The sequence below is a fragment of the Prionailurus bengalensis genome, chromosome A2 (assembly GCF_016509475.1).
Source record: "Prionailurus bengalensis isolate Pbe53 chromosome A2, Fcat_Pben_1.1_paternal_pri, whole genome shotgun sequence".
Classification (NCBI taxonomy): Eukaryota; Metazoa; Chordata; class Mammalia; order Carnivora; family Felidae; genus Prionailurus; species Prionailurus bengalensis.
The window spans coordinates 34,425,851-34,443,553 of NC_057348.1; positions in this window are offsets into that span (position 1 = coordinate 34,425,851).

Genomic DNA, 17,703 nt, shown 5'->3' on the forward strand with positions numbered 1-17,703 from the left:
AGAGCCTGACATGGGGCTCAAACCCACAAACCGTGAGATCATGACCTGAGCTGAAGTCAGGATGCTTAACCAACCCCAAATATTTTGGTGCCCCCCAAATACGCATTTTTGGCATAAGGATTATTTAAGGCCGATTGTAAGAAACAGCAGACACAGGACAAACTCTGACAATCAAGCACAAGTTGTGTTTCCCTAAGAGACAATTACGTTTATAAGAGAACTCTCCATTGGTAAGGCTGTCTTCCATAGGATGGCTAAATTTCTACAAACTCTTAGCAATGCAGGAGGCGATCAGTTTACATCTTTGTAGCCACCTTACCCTCGTTTATTGTTTTGACTCCTACTCTCTAATAACCGCTTCCCACTCGAATATTTTTCTTTCGTCTTACCTGGAGATGGTATTTAACGTGGCGGCATGGACCATTTCTGGGACTTACTCCAATCACCTGGGTCTCTCCCATGTATTTATAGGAGGCTATGTGCTATTAAACTTCTGCTTGTTTTTCTCCTGTGAATCTTTTATTACTGAAGGAGGGAATCTCAGCCAAGAACCTAGGATATAGAGAAAACTATTTTTCCTCACCTATAAGTGAATGACTGAAACAGATCCTAGAAAAGAAAGGAGCTTTTCTCCAGGGGGCATGAAGGTACTCAGTTTGTCCCAACTGGTCACATTTTCCAGGTACCTTTCTACTTCTAAGATGAAAGACCTCTTCCTCTCTGAGGCTCAAGGAAGGGATCCCCTTCCTGAGCCAGTCAAAGAGATGAAAGAGAAGTCACCACTATGACCCCTAATAAAGATACACACATTTCTCAGACAGCAATTTTGAGTGAATAGGAACAGTTACTGTGAAGAGACTCTTAAATACTGAGAACTGAGCTTTGATGGGGGTGGGGGAGAGGGGAAAGCGGGTGATGGGCATTGAGGAGGGCACCTGTTGGGATGAGCACTGGGTGTTGTATGGAAACCAATTTGACAATAAATTATATATATATATTTTTTTAATATATTATATTTATATATATAATATATATATTTTATATATTATATATTTATATACACAAACAATATATATATTATATATAATATATAGATTATAATATATAATGTATATAATATATAGGTTATAATATATATCATATACAATATATAATCTATATATTATATAGATTATAATATATATAAATTTTTACTATCAAAAAAAATAAAAGAACATTTACTGTGTAATAAAATTAACCATGCAAAACCTTCCCTAAGCATAAAAATCTACAGGACAAAGATGCTCACAAGGGCCATTTTATATGCCTGATTTTACCATAGGCCATTCTTTGGCACGTGTTACAAGGATTAACCTACGCAGTTATTTTAGCCTTTACCACTAATACATGAAACATAAAGACTCAGGAAAGAAGAAAGAATGTCTTGGGAAAGTATTTCACCAAAGCAGACACAAAGTGTGGTTGAAACCCCCATCACCTTGTCACTTCTATTACACCAGGTAGAAACAGCTATAACCCCAGGTGTGACCACGCATTACCTTTGCTGTTCAGAGCCACTGCTGCATTTACTTGCGAGCAGACCATTTCGTAGAGAGACAGAGAACGTGAGCGCCTTCAGTCAGAATGCTGTGCCCAGATGTCACGCTACTTTATTAGGCAATGATGAATCACACTGGAGTTCTCACGTCTACTTTCCCATGACCTCTGCGCAACAAGGGAAAGCTCAAGAACAATTCTGGGCATTCGATTTCCCTAACAAAGCAACAGAGGGCCCAGATTAAACTGGCCACTTGGAAACTTAAAAGGAACCACCATTTGTCACCATGTAAGAGGGCAAGCTGATAAATGGGCAGTGAATAATCACAAGACAATTCACTGACTAAATGTATAGCCATTGTAAACCTAAGGCCAAACCCTTGGAAGGAAAGAAATTTGAGTTCAGCTGAGTCTGCTTGTAAGTTCAGTAATTTTAAAGAACGTAAAAACCACAAAGGCAAATTTGAGGAAGCACTTCTAAGACATGTGAGTTACGCGGGAAAGCAACATCTGAGCACACGCTGTGAATGCAGTTAGCCTCTTGAATGTGGTTTTGGTTGTCGCAATTCACCTGTTACTACCAATCCAAAAATGTCTACAAAAGCTGGAAAAGCAACCCATCTTCACCAAGATGTCAGTCCTGGTTCAAGGTGTGGAGACGGTGATGAGGAGGAGGAGAGCTGATGGCAACTAATTTTTTTAAAATACAATTTACTGTCAAATTGGTTTCCATATAACTCCCAGTGCTCATCCCAACAGATGCCCTCCTCAGTGCCCATCACCCACTTTCCACTCTCCCCTACCTCCCACCAACTCTCAGTTTGTTCTCAGTCCTCAAGAGTCTCTTATGGTTTGCATCCCTCCCTCTCTGTAACTTTTTCCCCCCTCCCCCTCCCCCATGGTCTTCTGTTAAGTTTCTCAAGATCCACAGAAGAGTGAAAACATACGGTATCTGTCTTTGTCTTGATGGCAACTAATTTGCCATCAGCTAGGTACTTGAAACATTTCATATATTAAACTGTTTACTCCTCAAAACAATGTAAAGTAATTAACCTCATTTTAACTGATGAGGAATCCAAGGCATGTAGAGATTAAATAACTCGCTTAAATTTACACAGCTAGTTACTTTGGGTAATCTGGTACTACCCTGCATACTTCCCCTCCTCCAAGATTTATTGAGATATAATTCACATACAACATTATGCAACGTTAAGATGTGCAATGTGTTGATCCGATACACTGAAATATTGCAATGTGATTACCACTGTAGCAGCTAAATCTTTGTTGCATAGTGTTCTTTTTGTTGTTTTGGCATGTTGACAACTTTTGAGATCTATTCTATTACCAGTTTTCAAGTATATAATACAGTATTGTTATCTGGAATCACAACGTGCATTCAATCCCTAGAACTTAATCATTTTCTAGCTGGAAGTTTGTACTATCTTCCCATTTCCCTATCACCCTCACCCCCAAATCCTGGTAACCCCCATTCTACTCAACTTCCATGACTTTGGCTTTTTTAGGTCCCACATATAAGTGACATCATGCAGTGGCACATTCCTAAGAAATCTGGGGCAAGATTGAGGTTTTTTTTAAGTTTGTTCATTTTGGGGCACCTGGGTAGCTCAGTCGGTGAAATGTCCCACTTCAGCTCAGGTCATGATCTTGTAGTACGTGAGTGTGAGTTCTGCATTGGGCTCTGTACTGACAGCTGAGAGACTGGAGCCTGCTTTGGACTTCGTGTCTCTCTCTCTCTCTCTCTCTCTCTCTCTCTCTCTCTCTCTCTGCCCTTTCTCCACTCGTGCTCTGTCTCTGTCTCTCTCTCTCAAAAATAAATACACATTAAAAAAATAAAGTTTATTCTGAGAGAGAGCGTGCACGGCAGGGAGGGGGGGCAGAGAGAGGGGGAGGAGAGAGAGAGAATCCCAAGCAGGCTCTGTGCAGAGCCTGATGCGAGGCTTGAACTTGTGGAGCTGAAACTCACCAACCATGAGATCATGACCTGAGCCAAAGTCAAGAGTAAGCTGCTTAACTGACTGAGCCACCCAGGTGTCCCTGGGCAAGATTGAGTTTTACAGAGTGTTATAAAAGGCAAAGAGGAAAAAGGTCCTTTGACTGGGAGGTTGGGAATTTCCTTTTAAGGCTGGCAGGTTGGTCTTCTAGGGTAAGGTAAGCTAAAGCGTTAGAGGGTTGTGATTGGTGTGTGTTAGGCTTCCCTGACAGGGAGGCATCTCTCCCAAGTGCAGGCTCACTTAGGTTTAGATCTATGATGTGTTCTGGGCCATGGAGGTGGCCTCCATCTTGAGTCTGAATGTATGAATTAACTTGATATATCTCTATCTGTACCTATGTCTCTATATCTATAGATGTATCTCACATCTTCTTTTCCCATTCATTTCTTCCATTCATTTGCTGACATACTTAGGTTGTTTCCATATTTTGGCTACTGTGAATAATGCTTCAATGAACACAGGAGTCGTCCGTGTGCTTTTAATTCCTCCTAGCATGGATAATGATGACGCCAGCACACTGAACGCTATACTTTCATGGCAATGCAGATTCCAGAATATTACACTACCTATAAAGAAACCTGCCTGGTTCTAATATTCCTGAGACTGTGAGCCAACCACTGTTTCAAAAGGTTGATGAGTGGTTCGGTGCATTGCAAGATATCAGTCAAATAATGAGCGCCTAGCTAGTCCTTACGGAGGCACAGTTGAGGAAAGAGGGTGATGGGAAAAGTAATAAGAGACACACAGAATGTGGTCCCTCTCCACTGTCCGATCTTCCAAAAGATAGGTTTGAACCAAAAATGCTTGAACCTTGAAAGGCCTCACCAAGAGGACCATATGGCCCCCATAAGGGAAGCCAAGGGGGGTGGTGGTGATTTTTCCTGCCCAGCACCCTTTCACCTTTCCACTGGTAACAGCACCCTGAACTTCTTCTGAAGCATCTTATCTCCTGTTCCCCTAAGATGCACAGTCTCGTTTTGATAAGAAGGGGCAGGCAAGCGGCTTGAGTTATGCCACTTGGCATTATCCTCTTGGGAATTCAAATTTTGAGAATAATGCAAGGACACACACACACACACACACACACACACACACACACCCCTCAACATCAACACAACACAAAGGGCATACTCGTTTGGAGAAGTGGTGATTCAATTCTGCTTCCTGGACCTTCGGATCCTAAAGCTCACCTGGTTTGTGCCCTTCTGAGTCTCTTTCTTCAGTGCTGCTTAGATCCTGTGTGATCTGTATGCCTCAACAAATTCATTTTGGGCCTAAGTTGCCCAGTTTCTGCTGCCTGTACCCAGATGACCCTAACTAGTACCCCCAGGCTATTAGAGTCAATTATTGTATAGACCAGTTAATATTAAACTACTCATATCTCAAGTCACTTTACAGAAGCACTCTGTTGGTCACAAAGGGGAGTGATTAGGTATGATTTAAATAAACCTGATGAAAGTATAGGTGGCCCTATTTTTTCAAAGACAGATACCCCCAAAGGCGTGCCTGGGTGGCTCAGTCAGTTAAGCATCTGACTTCAGCTCAGGTCACGATCTCACAGCTTGTGAGTTCGAGCCCCTGCGTGGGGCTCTGTGCTGACAGCTCAGAGCCTGGAGCCTGCTTCAGATTCTGTGTCTCCCTCTCTCTCTCTGCCCCTCCCCCACTCACACTCTGTCTCTCCCTCAACAATAAACATTAAAAAAAAATTTTAAGACAGATACCACACTAGAAATGTTCCTCAAACTTTCTTTGCAGTCATTTCATTAACTATACAAAGCACTGAATCAACAATCAGAGGTACTTACTGCTAGACCTCACTTAGCTACAACAAAGCTGTGTATCCTTGGACAAATTACTTCCCCTCTCAGAGCTTATTTCATATCTGTAAAAGTAAGGAGGGGAGGGTCTTTGGGTATTCAAATATTGGAGTTTCTGAAGTTCTAAATTGAAAAAGATGCTTTCATAATTGAAGAGATGAAATCTCAAGACCTGTTTTTCCTGAAAACGGAGATGTCTCTCCTATGGATTGGTAAGATGGAGTTGAGTTCCATCTTGACTCCTTGAGGTAGACATTGTATGGTATGCATGTTAGGGAGGATCCAGAACCTTTCTTGTGCCTGCAATGATCTTACCATTCAGGAGAAGACCCCCAAAGGTCAGGATTATGAAATAGCTCTTCTGTCATTTAACTGAAACCTAGCTATGGACCAACTCCAAAGAGGTTGGCAACAAATGTAGCTTATTTGTTAGCCATTAATAAATGAGTTTTAGGTTCACCATGAATAAATGAGTTTTAGATTCGGACCTTCAAGGAAACTCTGCATTGAAGAAATATTCATCACAAATTTTATTGGATTTTTTGGTTGGCAACCTTCAAATTTTATAGTTTCCAGGTTCAGACATATCACTAAAGAAGCACAGAGAAAAAAAAAAAGACATGTCTCATTTAAAATAAGCAATTTGAGTCCTAAGATGTATTTATCTTTTCATCATGGTTCCTCATCTAAAAGCCCTCTGACCTTCATAATCTCACAGCTCATGGGTTTGAGCCCTGCATTGGGCTCTGTGCTCACAGCTCAGAGCCTGGAGCCTGCTTCAGATTCTGTCTCCATCTTGCTCTGCCCCCACCCTCTCTCTCTCTCAAAATATAAATAAATATTTAAAAATGGAAAAAAAAACCCAGATGCTATCACTATTGCATTTCCCTGCTAAGGAAACTGAGGCTCAGAGAGGCAGAGTATGTGGTCACAGTCACACAGCCAGGGAATGGCAGAGGTAGGGTTCATGTCTAAGTCTCGTAAGGTTCATTCTTTTACCTACCCTGTCATATCATAAAGTCATAGTGAATGTGAAGGAAAAGGAAAGTGGACTGTGGTTTCTTGAAAACTTTGAAATGGGACGTATTATGCCATAGGGGGAAAAAGGCATTTTTCCCTTTCTAACTGGCATTGCTAGGAATCACTGATGCTATCGTATATACACGTATGACACCTGATGTCTTGTCCATAAGCCACCAGCCTACCTCACGATTTCCCGTTTGAACTGATAGTCTGGGGTCTGACCGGTGAGGTGGTTTGGAGGGGAAGAGAGGTCATTATCAAAAATGTTGGTTCATTGTCACTGAGAGGTGAAAGCGAGAGGGGTTGTGACCCTAAGCAAACATCTTCTTGGACAGCAATCACCATTGGCTTTGACTAGGGATGCTTCCGTAAGAGGATCCATCTGTGCTGTCTTCTCGGGAGGGGGTCACAAATTTATCTCCCGAGACTTTGACACAAGCCATTTGTCGGCCATGGTCACACGTGCTTGCTGTTGCCATGCTTTATCCTTTTAGTCAAAGCAATAATTCCTTGTTTTGAGAGAGCAACTGTGGGGTGCCCGGTGTTGGTATTTTAGAAACAAACAGCGGCAGGGACAGCTGTGGTGGCAGATTTCGATTTTTGCAGCCAAGCTGGTGACAGCATAGTATGCCCAATGAAATTAAAGAGTTTCGGATGCGAAGCCTTTGCATCTCCACAATAGTGCGCGATTTGTGATGACCTTTCTCAGAGGGACTCCCTCTGGAACTTACCTTCATTCTGTAGCAGGGAGCTTCCAAGAGTGGCTGCACTAAGGCACTTACTTGCACCTACTGAATGCTGTCATCCTTCAGAGCTTCCCGTGGGGAGGCCCTCCGCCATTGTGCCTGTGCTCATCATTATCATTCATCAAAATACACCCACGTTTGTGTCAATTCAAATTCAGTGTGACATTTGCTTTCGCTTTCCTTTGTGGGTCAACGTCCTTCTGAGCCTCCCAAGTACTGGCTATGGCATAATTATTACTGCTTTGGCTCACGGTCATTTGCACGTTCTGATTTAATTAAGAGAGGATAATCCAAAGAGGTTTTTATGGAATCTCTTCTTTCTCAGGTAAAAGTAGCAAGAGTTAACAAAAACCAGGCCTCTAAGATTCTTCAACAGGTAGTTACATCAGGACATCAAGTAAGAAGCAATTTCAGTTCACTACAGGAGTACTAGGATAATACTTTGATATGTTCACAGTTCAGTCCAATGGTTTTAAAAAATGCTGCTGTGTTCACATGGGGACTTAATTTCTTTTGAGAGTTTTATGAAGCCGTGTATCTCTTCTCAAAAAATATGCTCAAAGTTTTATATGTATTTTCAGGTTTTTATGGATCCAGACACAGCTTTAATGTATGCTCTAGATCCATGCTAAAAGATCTTTTTGTGATAAAAAATGTTCTCTAAATGTACTGTCCAATATGGCAGCCACTAGTCACGTGGCTACAGAGTAGGTAAAATGCAGCAGGTGAAAATGAAGAATCAAATTTTGAATTTAAACTTCAAGAGTCACATGTAGCTAGTAGTTGCTATACAGGGCAGCTAGCTAGCTCTGCATTAGCAGTCATTTCCCATCTCCCCCAGTTTTCCCAGCCCTAGGAAACCATTAATTGACTTTTTTCCTCCATAGATTTATCTATTCTGGACATTACATATAAATGGCATCATCCAAGATGTAATCTTTTGCTATTGGCTTCTTTAGATCATTCTTTAAGTGGTTTTTTATAATTTTTTTTAAAGTTTATTTAGAGAGAGAGAGAGAGAGAGAGAGAGAGAGAGAGAGCGTGAGCACGAGCAGGGAGGGGTGGAGAGATAGACCAAAGAGAATCCCAAGCAGGATCCCCACTATCAGCATGGAGCCCAATGTGGGGCTTGCCCTCACAAACCGTGAGATCATGACCTGAGCTGAAGTCAGACACTAAACCTACTGAGCCAGCCAGGCGCCCCTTTATAATGTTAAGGCCCATCCATGATGTAGTATCAGTGATATTAATCGTGAAATGTAAGTACTCCATTCCTTTAAACTGTTGTTGAATAACATTCTATTATATGAATAGACCACATTTTGTTAACCCACTTACCAGCTGATCAACATTTGAAATAATGTGGCTACTGTGAATAATGCTGCCATAAACATTCATGTACAAGTATTTGTATGGATATATATTTTAATTCTCTTGGGTATTCACCGAGAAGTGGAATTGCCAAGCTTTATGATAACTTCATCTATAATATTTTCAGGAACTGACAAAATGTCTAACTAGCTGTACCATTTTATATTCCCACTAGCCAGTCATGAAGGGTACAATTTCTCCACACCTTCACCAACATTTATTTTATTTTAGCCATCCTGGTGGGGATGAAATATGCAGTTTTGGTTTGTATTTCCCTAACAGCTAATGACGCTGAGCATCTTTTCATGTGCTTATTGGCCATTTGTGTATCTCCTTGGGAAAAATATTTGGTCAAGTCCTTTGTCCATTTTTTGATTGGGTTGTCCTTTTATTGTTGAAATTTATGAGTTCTTTATATATTCTGGACAAGTGCCTGATCATACATATATTATTTGTAAATATATTCTCTCATTCTCCGGATTGTCTTTTTACTTTTTAATGGTGTCCTTTGAAACATTAAAGTTTTTCATTTTAGTGAAGTCCAGTCAATCTTTTTTTTTTAATTTGCAATTGAGCTTTTCATATCGAAAAACAAGTTGTCTAATACAAGGTCATGACAACTTATTCCTATGTTTTCTTCTAAAGTTTTACAGATTTAGCTCTTTTACTCCAGTCTATGATCCACTGTGAGTTCATTTTTATGTAGAGTGAGGAAGGGGCCCAACTTCATTCTTTTGGTTATGGATATCAACTTGTACAAGTACCCTTTCTTGAGATGACTATTTTCATTTTTCTTTTTGTCACTCTTGTCTCTGTTTTCAGCATGTTCCCAAGTGCTGCTGATTCTGCTGCTGCTTGTTCAGAGAACATATTTGGAGATGGTAGGCTCTATTCAACTGCTTGGAATGCCTTTTCCACTTATTCTTTGTGATCACATTCAAATGGCTCTTTCCCCAAAACTCCTGTCCCTTGGCCCCCTAGTCAGAGGTGAAAAGATTTTTCCTATAACACCTTCTTCATAGACTAAAGAGATCAAATTCTCTGCCTTTTGTGACTTTATCACCACTGTCTTGGCTTAGTGTGATAGCTTAGACTAGATGCTTGTTAACTATCCCCTAAACCAACAATGATAGTTAACACTTATGTGCATATGATGGGCCAGTGTCAAATGTCTTATAAGACATCATCTCGTTTAATCATCAGACCAGCCCTATGAGGAAGGTCCTATCACAACCATTTCACGGATGAGAACAGAAAACTTGTCTGTGCTCATTATCAGTTGAGTTTGATCCTGGCTCCCTTAGAAAATTAACTTGGCCTAATTTAACTATAGTAACCAAATCTCTGAGGAATCTAATACATGCTACATTTTATTTGTGTATGCTTTGGCAGCCAGTTAAGAAAAACAGCAAAACACCTTTTCCTCTTTTGCTTGCATGGGACAGTGAGATCAGTCTGCGGCCACATTGATACTGCTCCTCTAGCCCTGCTCTCACCTCTGCTTGATGGGTCAATGCTTTTATCTCCCATCTTGCATCCTGGCTTCGAGTCCTGTCTTCCATGTTTCCTCTAAAATGTGGAACTGATCCTGCCACTGGTTGAAGTTTTCAGCGATTCCTGGTTGCCCTATAAAATCATACACAGGGGCACCTGGGTGGCTCGGTCGGTTAAGGGTCTGACTCAAGTCATGATCTCATGGTTCATGGGTTCCAGCCCCACATCGGGCTCTATGCTGACAGCTCAGAGCCTGGAGCCAGCTTCAGATTATGTCTCTCTCTCTCTCTCTCTCTCTCTCTGCCTCTCCCCTGCTCATGCTCTGTCACTCTCTCTCTCAAATATAAACATTAAAAAAATTAAAATAATATCCAAAATAATTAGTTCAGCTTATGATCCGCCTGTATACAATTTGTCTAGCATTTCTTCCTGCTATATACTTTACACTACCGTACTTCTGGAATCTAGAATGACTACCCATTCCTTAAACAGAACCAACTTTACTCCTTTGGGTCTTTGCAAAATCTCTTCCGACTGTTCTCAACTGTCCTTATCAACCTGTCCCTTACCCACCCATTCTTCAGGACTCAGTTCCTACCAACTCTACTGAGAAAAAAACGCCAGTGCACCCTGTGACTTCTTCTTTTTGCACTTCTTTAGGATTATACACAGAACTGTGAGGTCACAGTTGGCAAATTTTCTAATAATCTATTTATATGTCTTCATTGGGGGACTAAGAGCTCCTCAAGGGTAAGAAATATCTCATCTTCATATCTGCAGCATCCGGCACAGGACTTGTCAGTCAATAGATGTCGGTAAATAAACCAATTTTATCAAAATATGAATGGTCTGGGACTAAGACACCAGCTTTTAACCTTATCTACAAAAAGAATTCTTTCACCTGTGTTCCCACAGCTCTCCGTGTGACCAGTTTCTACAGTAAATATCACATCTGCTGTGAATTTGCGTTGTATTTGTGCACGGGATTGTGCGCTCCTCCGAGGGGCTGGGGTCACAGCACATCCATCTGTGCAGCCCTTGGCTCACATAGAATATTGTCTTGCACACAGAAACCATTCTGTAAAGGTCTGCAGAACTGAAATGAGTTTAAGTAGCTTCTCAGGTTTTAGCCAAGCTATTACAAAGCCTCCCACTACTCTGGGGAAACAATTATCTCTAACACAGGAGTGAAGGATGTATTGCAAGGCTCTTTGATGTTTCACACTCTCACATTCCTCTGGCAGAAGAGATCTTCAAACAGATGGACGTACTGTCTACTCTGATTACACTGGTCAACACCTGACCCAGATAACAGCTATACAAGGGATATAAAAAGAGGGGAGTCTTTTTAGAAGGCAGAAGTCAATGGAAGAAGTAGTAATAGTTCATAGAGTGAAATGCATTTCCATTAAGACAGTGTTCCTATTTCTGCCCTCTTTTTCTTTTGTTGTATCAGAAATGAATTCGTGGGTGCATATGAGACCATGGCTCTCTTAAATGACTTCCTCACATAACAGGCTCTGGCTACTTCACACTTATTCTTTCTCATGCACCAATCTGCAAATATTTATTGACCATCAGCTAAGCATGAAGGACTGTGCTAGGCACGAGTAGGACAAGAGATTAGGAAGGAAAAAAATACGGAATCCGAAAACACTATTGGGCACTTGAAAGTATCTTCGATATAAAATTCAAGGAAGAGCGTATGGAAGCAGCAAGATTCATACCAGTAACTACTTTAGGTCATATGGGTTTTTAAATTCAAACTTGCTGCTGGATATTGCAAAATCAATGGCTGAGATAATTCTAATCGTTATATATGATCAACATTTGCTTTTCTAATTGAAATGAATGTACCTGCTCCTAGGATGAAGACAACACATTAATATGGCCATTGCCCTGTTCACCGACCTCATCTCCGACCACACTCCTCCCCTTCTCCATGCACCTAGCTGCATTGGACTTGGTTCAGAGTCTTGGACGCTTTCTTCTTCTGTGATAAAGTTTGCTTATGCTATTCCTTACGCCTGGAACATTGTTATTTCCCTTCCCGCATGGACACGAGTAACTCGTGTTTATCCTTCATGTACCAGCTCAATGTCAACTCCTCAAAAGTGTCACTTCCATGACTTACAGCTTGTATCTTTGTCTTACACACTCTCCCAGTACCATATACCTCTCCTTCAGGATATTTACGGCAGCTGCAATTTTGTTTTCTTAAAAAATCTTGTTCGTGTTTGCTAATCTGCCTGTCACTTCTACACTACAAGCTCCATGAAAGCAGGGGTATGATTTCTTTTTGTTTATCACTGGCTCCTCACTGCTCCACAAAGTGCAGAGATGGCGCTCCATAAAAACACTGTGGGAGAAATGAATACAAAGTAAGTTGAAGTGTCATGGAAAATAAAGTTACTCTAGTGATTAGTGTTATTACATTAGAGTTTAGAAATGATTCTATGTTAGCAGATAGATATAAAAAAGTGTGAAATGCATGACAGAAAAAAGAAACTATGGAACAGGATTATTGGAGAAGAATCTCACAGGAATATTTTCAAAGATATAGATTTAATGTGAATTCTGAAAGCATGAAGAATGATAAGACCAGACGCCTTTATACATAAAGGGAAATAATGGATAAATTATAACAACCTTCCCCAAAATCTGTGATGTAAGAAAAACGTGGGCCACAGACCTTTCAAACTCTGAGGATAAGGAAATAATAACACAGGCAAAACGTGTTCACATTTATGGTAGAAATGTAAGACTTTTCTAGGACTGAGAGAGACACCAGAGAACAATAACAACAACAACAAACTACTTTGGAGATCAGTCAATCAAAACTCCATCTGAATCCACCATGGAGATTTCCCCAACATGAACTATGAAATAAGCACATAAATTAAGCGTCCGAAAGTGAAGTGAGGGTGTGGGTATGTAGAAACAAAAAACCGTGATTAATACATCCGTCAAAAATTAGAACGCTGTGCCAGTTGGTGATTTGCCTTAAAATTCTCTCCCTGAGAGGTCATGTTTCCAAAGATGCCAGTTGTTCAGTTTGACGTAACCATTTGTTTTTGGAGGGCCACCTAGAATTGGGTCTTAGTCTATACTGAAAGAAATAAGAAAATGACTTCTTTCTTAACCTCGAAGAAGCCTGTGAGCTGCCCTGTGATATACATGGTCCAGTGGAATACTTAGATCCATAAACAAATTCTCCTTTATGAAAACACCATTTAGAAAGCTTTTGGCTAGAGGTGGGATATAATTGTTTTCCAAAGGGGACTACCCAAATCTACATGGACCTAGCACAAAAGACCTGGCTCCCTCAGCAATTATGGAATCCCTGAAAAGAACAGGCTTGCACGCTAATGATCTAAATGCTTAGACAGCAAGTTCAGGGGATTGCCATAATATGAAGTTCCCAGGCCTATGGAAACTGACGTGCTTTGAAATAAAATTCTAAATTGTTTTCTCTGCCTCTGCTCATCTTTATCTTCCATTGCTCCCTAATTCCTGGTACCATGGGTTTTCCTGGCTATGTTAAGTGGCGGACTCCTCTGCAACATGACTCTTGTGAAGGGCCCATGATTAATTATGGAACAGACTAAAGCTTGGATAATCAATTGTGTAATGCACCTGTTCATAACCAATTTCATGGTTGTTTTCACCCTCTCAATGGCACATGGCCAACTTCAATGATTTCGGTAAACTTGGACATGTGGGGTCTACAAAAAAATCCTCTGGGCATAAGGTTAGTGGTAATGGAGAGTTACTTGGCTAACAATATTTAATGGAACAGCAGAGAAACTCTTTTTAAAGAAAATTTGGCAATAGTCACCAAGCATCAGGAAATGTTCATAGCTTTTGACACACAATTAACATCTTTTTTTAAAAAAAAAAACACTCTAGGGGCGCCTGGGTGGCTCAGTCAGTTAAGCGTCCGACTTCGGCTCAGGTCATGATCTCACGGTCCGTGAGTTCAAGCCCCATGTCGGGTTCTGGGCTGATGGCTCAGAGCCTGGAGCCTGCTTCCGTTTCTGTGTCTCCCTCTCTCTCTGCCCCTCCCCCGCTCATGCTCTGTCTCTCTCTGTCTCAAAAATAAATAAACGTTAAAAAATTTAAAAAAAAAAAACACTCTAAAGAAATAACCCACATACTGAGAAAAACTATATATACAAATATATGTAGTACTGCATTTTTATTATAGCAAAGAAATAGAAACAAATCAAATGGCTAAGAGAGGAAATGTCCAATAAAATGTGATATCTCCACTTGTGGAAATTAAGTGGCTATCATCAATGGCAGTAATCAAGACCAGGAAGCAAAATGAAAAAAAAAAAAATCACTGAGGATTAAAGTAGGGGAAAAAAAACAGAATAAAAAATTAAATGCAATTTAAATAAAAACTAAGAAAACTAAATGTTAAACTTAAGAAAATTAAATGTATATGTAAATTATAAATAACATGACATACACATAATAAAATGCAAGCAGGAAGCACATTAAATTGTCCCCAGGAGTTTTTCAATTGTAGCATTGCTAGCTCTTTTAATCTTCATCTATATTTTCCAAATGCACAGTTTTGTGAGTGATTGTCGAAGAGCACTTCATAGAGATCTATTTCATATACTATAAAATTCTTATTTTTCAGGGTACAACTCCGTGGTTCTTAGCATCTTCATAGAGTTATGCAACCAGTACCACTAATTCCAGAACATTTTCATAAGCCCTAAAAGAAACTTGGTACCCTTTTGCAGTCATTCCCCATTTGCCCTCCCTCTAGCCCATGGCAACCACTAATCTGCTTTGAATCTACAGAGATATGCCCTTTCTGGAGATTCTACATAGATGGATTCATACCATACAGCCCTTTGTGGTTGGCTTCTTTCCCTTAGCTTAAGGTTCATCCATGTTGTGGCATGTGTTGGCACTTAACTCCTTTCATGGCTGAGTAACATTCCATTTTATGGATGTACCACATTTCTTTTTTTTATTAATGGAATTAACTAATTAATTAATGGAATTATTAATAATTTATTAATTCTTATTTACTAAATGAATATTAGGGTTGCTTCTACTTTTTGGCTATTATGAATAACGCTGCCATGAACATCAACTACAGGTGATCGTTTCTATCATGGGTATATATTCAGGGGTAGAATTGCTGGGTCATAAAGAAACTATGTTAACTTTTTTGACGAACTGCCAAACTCTTTACTCAAGCAGTGGCACCATTTCACAATCCCTGCGAGCAATGTGTGAAGGTTCCAATTTCTTCACATCCTTTTCAACATTTGTTCTGGTCTTTTTTTTTTGTTTTAGTCATTCTAGTGAGTGTAAAGTGGTATCTCAATGTCTTTTTCAAATGCATTTCCTTAATGTTTAATGATGCTGAGCACTGTTGCATGTGCTTATTATCCACCTGTATGTCTTCTTTGGAGAAATGTCTATATCCATCCTTTACCCATTTGGGGGGGGGAGCAACGGTTATTTACAGGGTTATTCACAGCTTTATCGTTGCATTTTAAGAGCCCTTTTTGTGTTTTTCATCCAAGTTCCTTATCAAATATGTGATTTGCAAATATTTTTTCCATTCTGTGAGTTAGATTTTTCACTTCCTTCTTTTTAAAAATGTATTTATTTAAATTCAAATTAGTGGGGCGCCTGGGTGGCGCAGTCGGTTAAGCGTCCGACTTCAGCCAGGTCATGATCTCGCAGTCCGTGAGTTCGAGCCCCGCGTCAGGCTCAGGGCTGATGGCTCAGAGCCTGGAGCCTGTTTCCCATTCTGTGTCTCCCTCTCTCTCTGCCCCTCCCCCGTTCATGCTCTGTCTCTCTCTGTCCCAAAAATAAATAAACGTTGAAAAAAAAAATTAAAAAATAAATAAATAAATTCAAATTAGTTAACATACAGTGTAGTAATGGTTTCAGGAGTAGATCCGGGTGATTTATCACTTCCATGTAACATCAAGGGCTCATCCCAACAAGTGCCCTCCTTAATGCCCATCACCCACCCACCCCATTCCTCTACTCATCTCCCTTCCAGCAACCTTCTGTTGTTCTGTGTTTAAGAGTCTCTTATGGCTTCCTTCCCTCTGTTTTTATCTTCTTTTTCCTTCCCTTCCCCTATGTTCAACTGTTATATCTCTTAAATTCCACATATGAGTGAAATCATATGATATTTGTCTTTCTCAGACTGACTTATTTCACTTAGCATGATGCACTCTAGTTCCATCCACATAGTTGCAAACAATAAGATTTCATTCTTTTTTGATCACCACACACACACACACACACACACACACACACACACACACACACCATATCTCCTTTATCCATTCATCCATTGATGGACATTTGGGCTCTTTCCATAATTAGGCTATTACTGATAGTGCTGCTATAAACACTGGGCACATGTGTCCCTTCAAATCAGCATCTTTGTATCCTGTGGATAAATACCTCATAGTGCAATTGCTGGGTTGTAGGATAGTTCTATTTTTAACTTTTTGAAGAACCTCCATACTGTTTTCTAGACTGGCTGCATCAGTTTGCATTCCCACCAACAGTGTGAAAGTGTTCCCACTTCTCCACATCCTCGCCACTATCTGTTGTTTTCTCAGTTGATCATTTTCGTCATTCTGAAGGATGTGAGGTAGTAAGTATCTCATTGTGGTTTTGATTTGTACTTCTCCCATGATGAGTGATGCTGAATGCCTTTTTATGTGTCTGTTAGCCATCTGGATTTCTTCTTTGCAAAGTGTCTATTCATGTCTTCTACCCATTTCTTCACTGGAGTTTTTGGGTGTTGAGTTTGAAAAGTTCTTTATAGATTTTGGACACTAACCCTCTGTCTGATATGTCATTTGCAAATATCTTCTCCCACTCTGTCAGGTACCTTTTAGTTTTGTTTATTGTTTCCTTCACTGCACAGAAGCTTTTTTATCTTGATGAGGTTCCAATAATTCATTTTTGCTTTTATTTCCCTTGCCTCCAGAGGTAAGTCTAGTAAGAAGTTGCTACCGTTGGGGTCAAAGAGGTTGCTGCCTGTGTTCTCCTCTAGAATCTTAGTGATTTCCTGTTTCACATTTAGGTCTTTCATCCATTTTGAATTTATTTTTCTGTATGGTGTAAGAAACCAGTCCAATTTCATTCTTCTGCATGTCGCTGTTCAGTTTCTGAGCATCATTTGCTGAAGATACTATCTTTTTTCCTTTGGGTACTCTTTCCTGCTTTGTCAGAGATTAGTTGGCCAAACATTTGTGGGTCCATTTCTGGGTTCTCTGTTCTGTTCCACTGATCTATGTGTCTGTTTTTGTGCCAATGCCATACTGTCTTGATGATTACAGCTTTGTAATACAGCTTGAAGTCCAGAATTGGGATACCTCCAGCGTTGTTTTTCTTTTTCAATATTACTCCAGCTATTTGGGGTCTTTTATGGTACCACACAAGTTTTAGGATTGTTTGTTCTAGCACTGTAAAGAATGCTAGTGTTGTTGGGTTTTTTTAATGTTTATTTATTTCGAGAGAGAGGGAGGGAGAAACAGAAGAAGACAGAAAGGGAGGGAAGAGGTACAGAGAGAGAATACAAAGAGAATCCCAAGCAGGCTCCACAATGCCAACGTGGACCTCGATGCAGAACTCGAACTCATGAACCATGAGATCGTGACCTGAACCAAGATCAAGAGTCAATGCTTAACCAACTCAAAT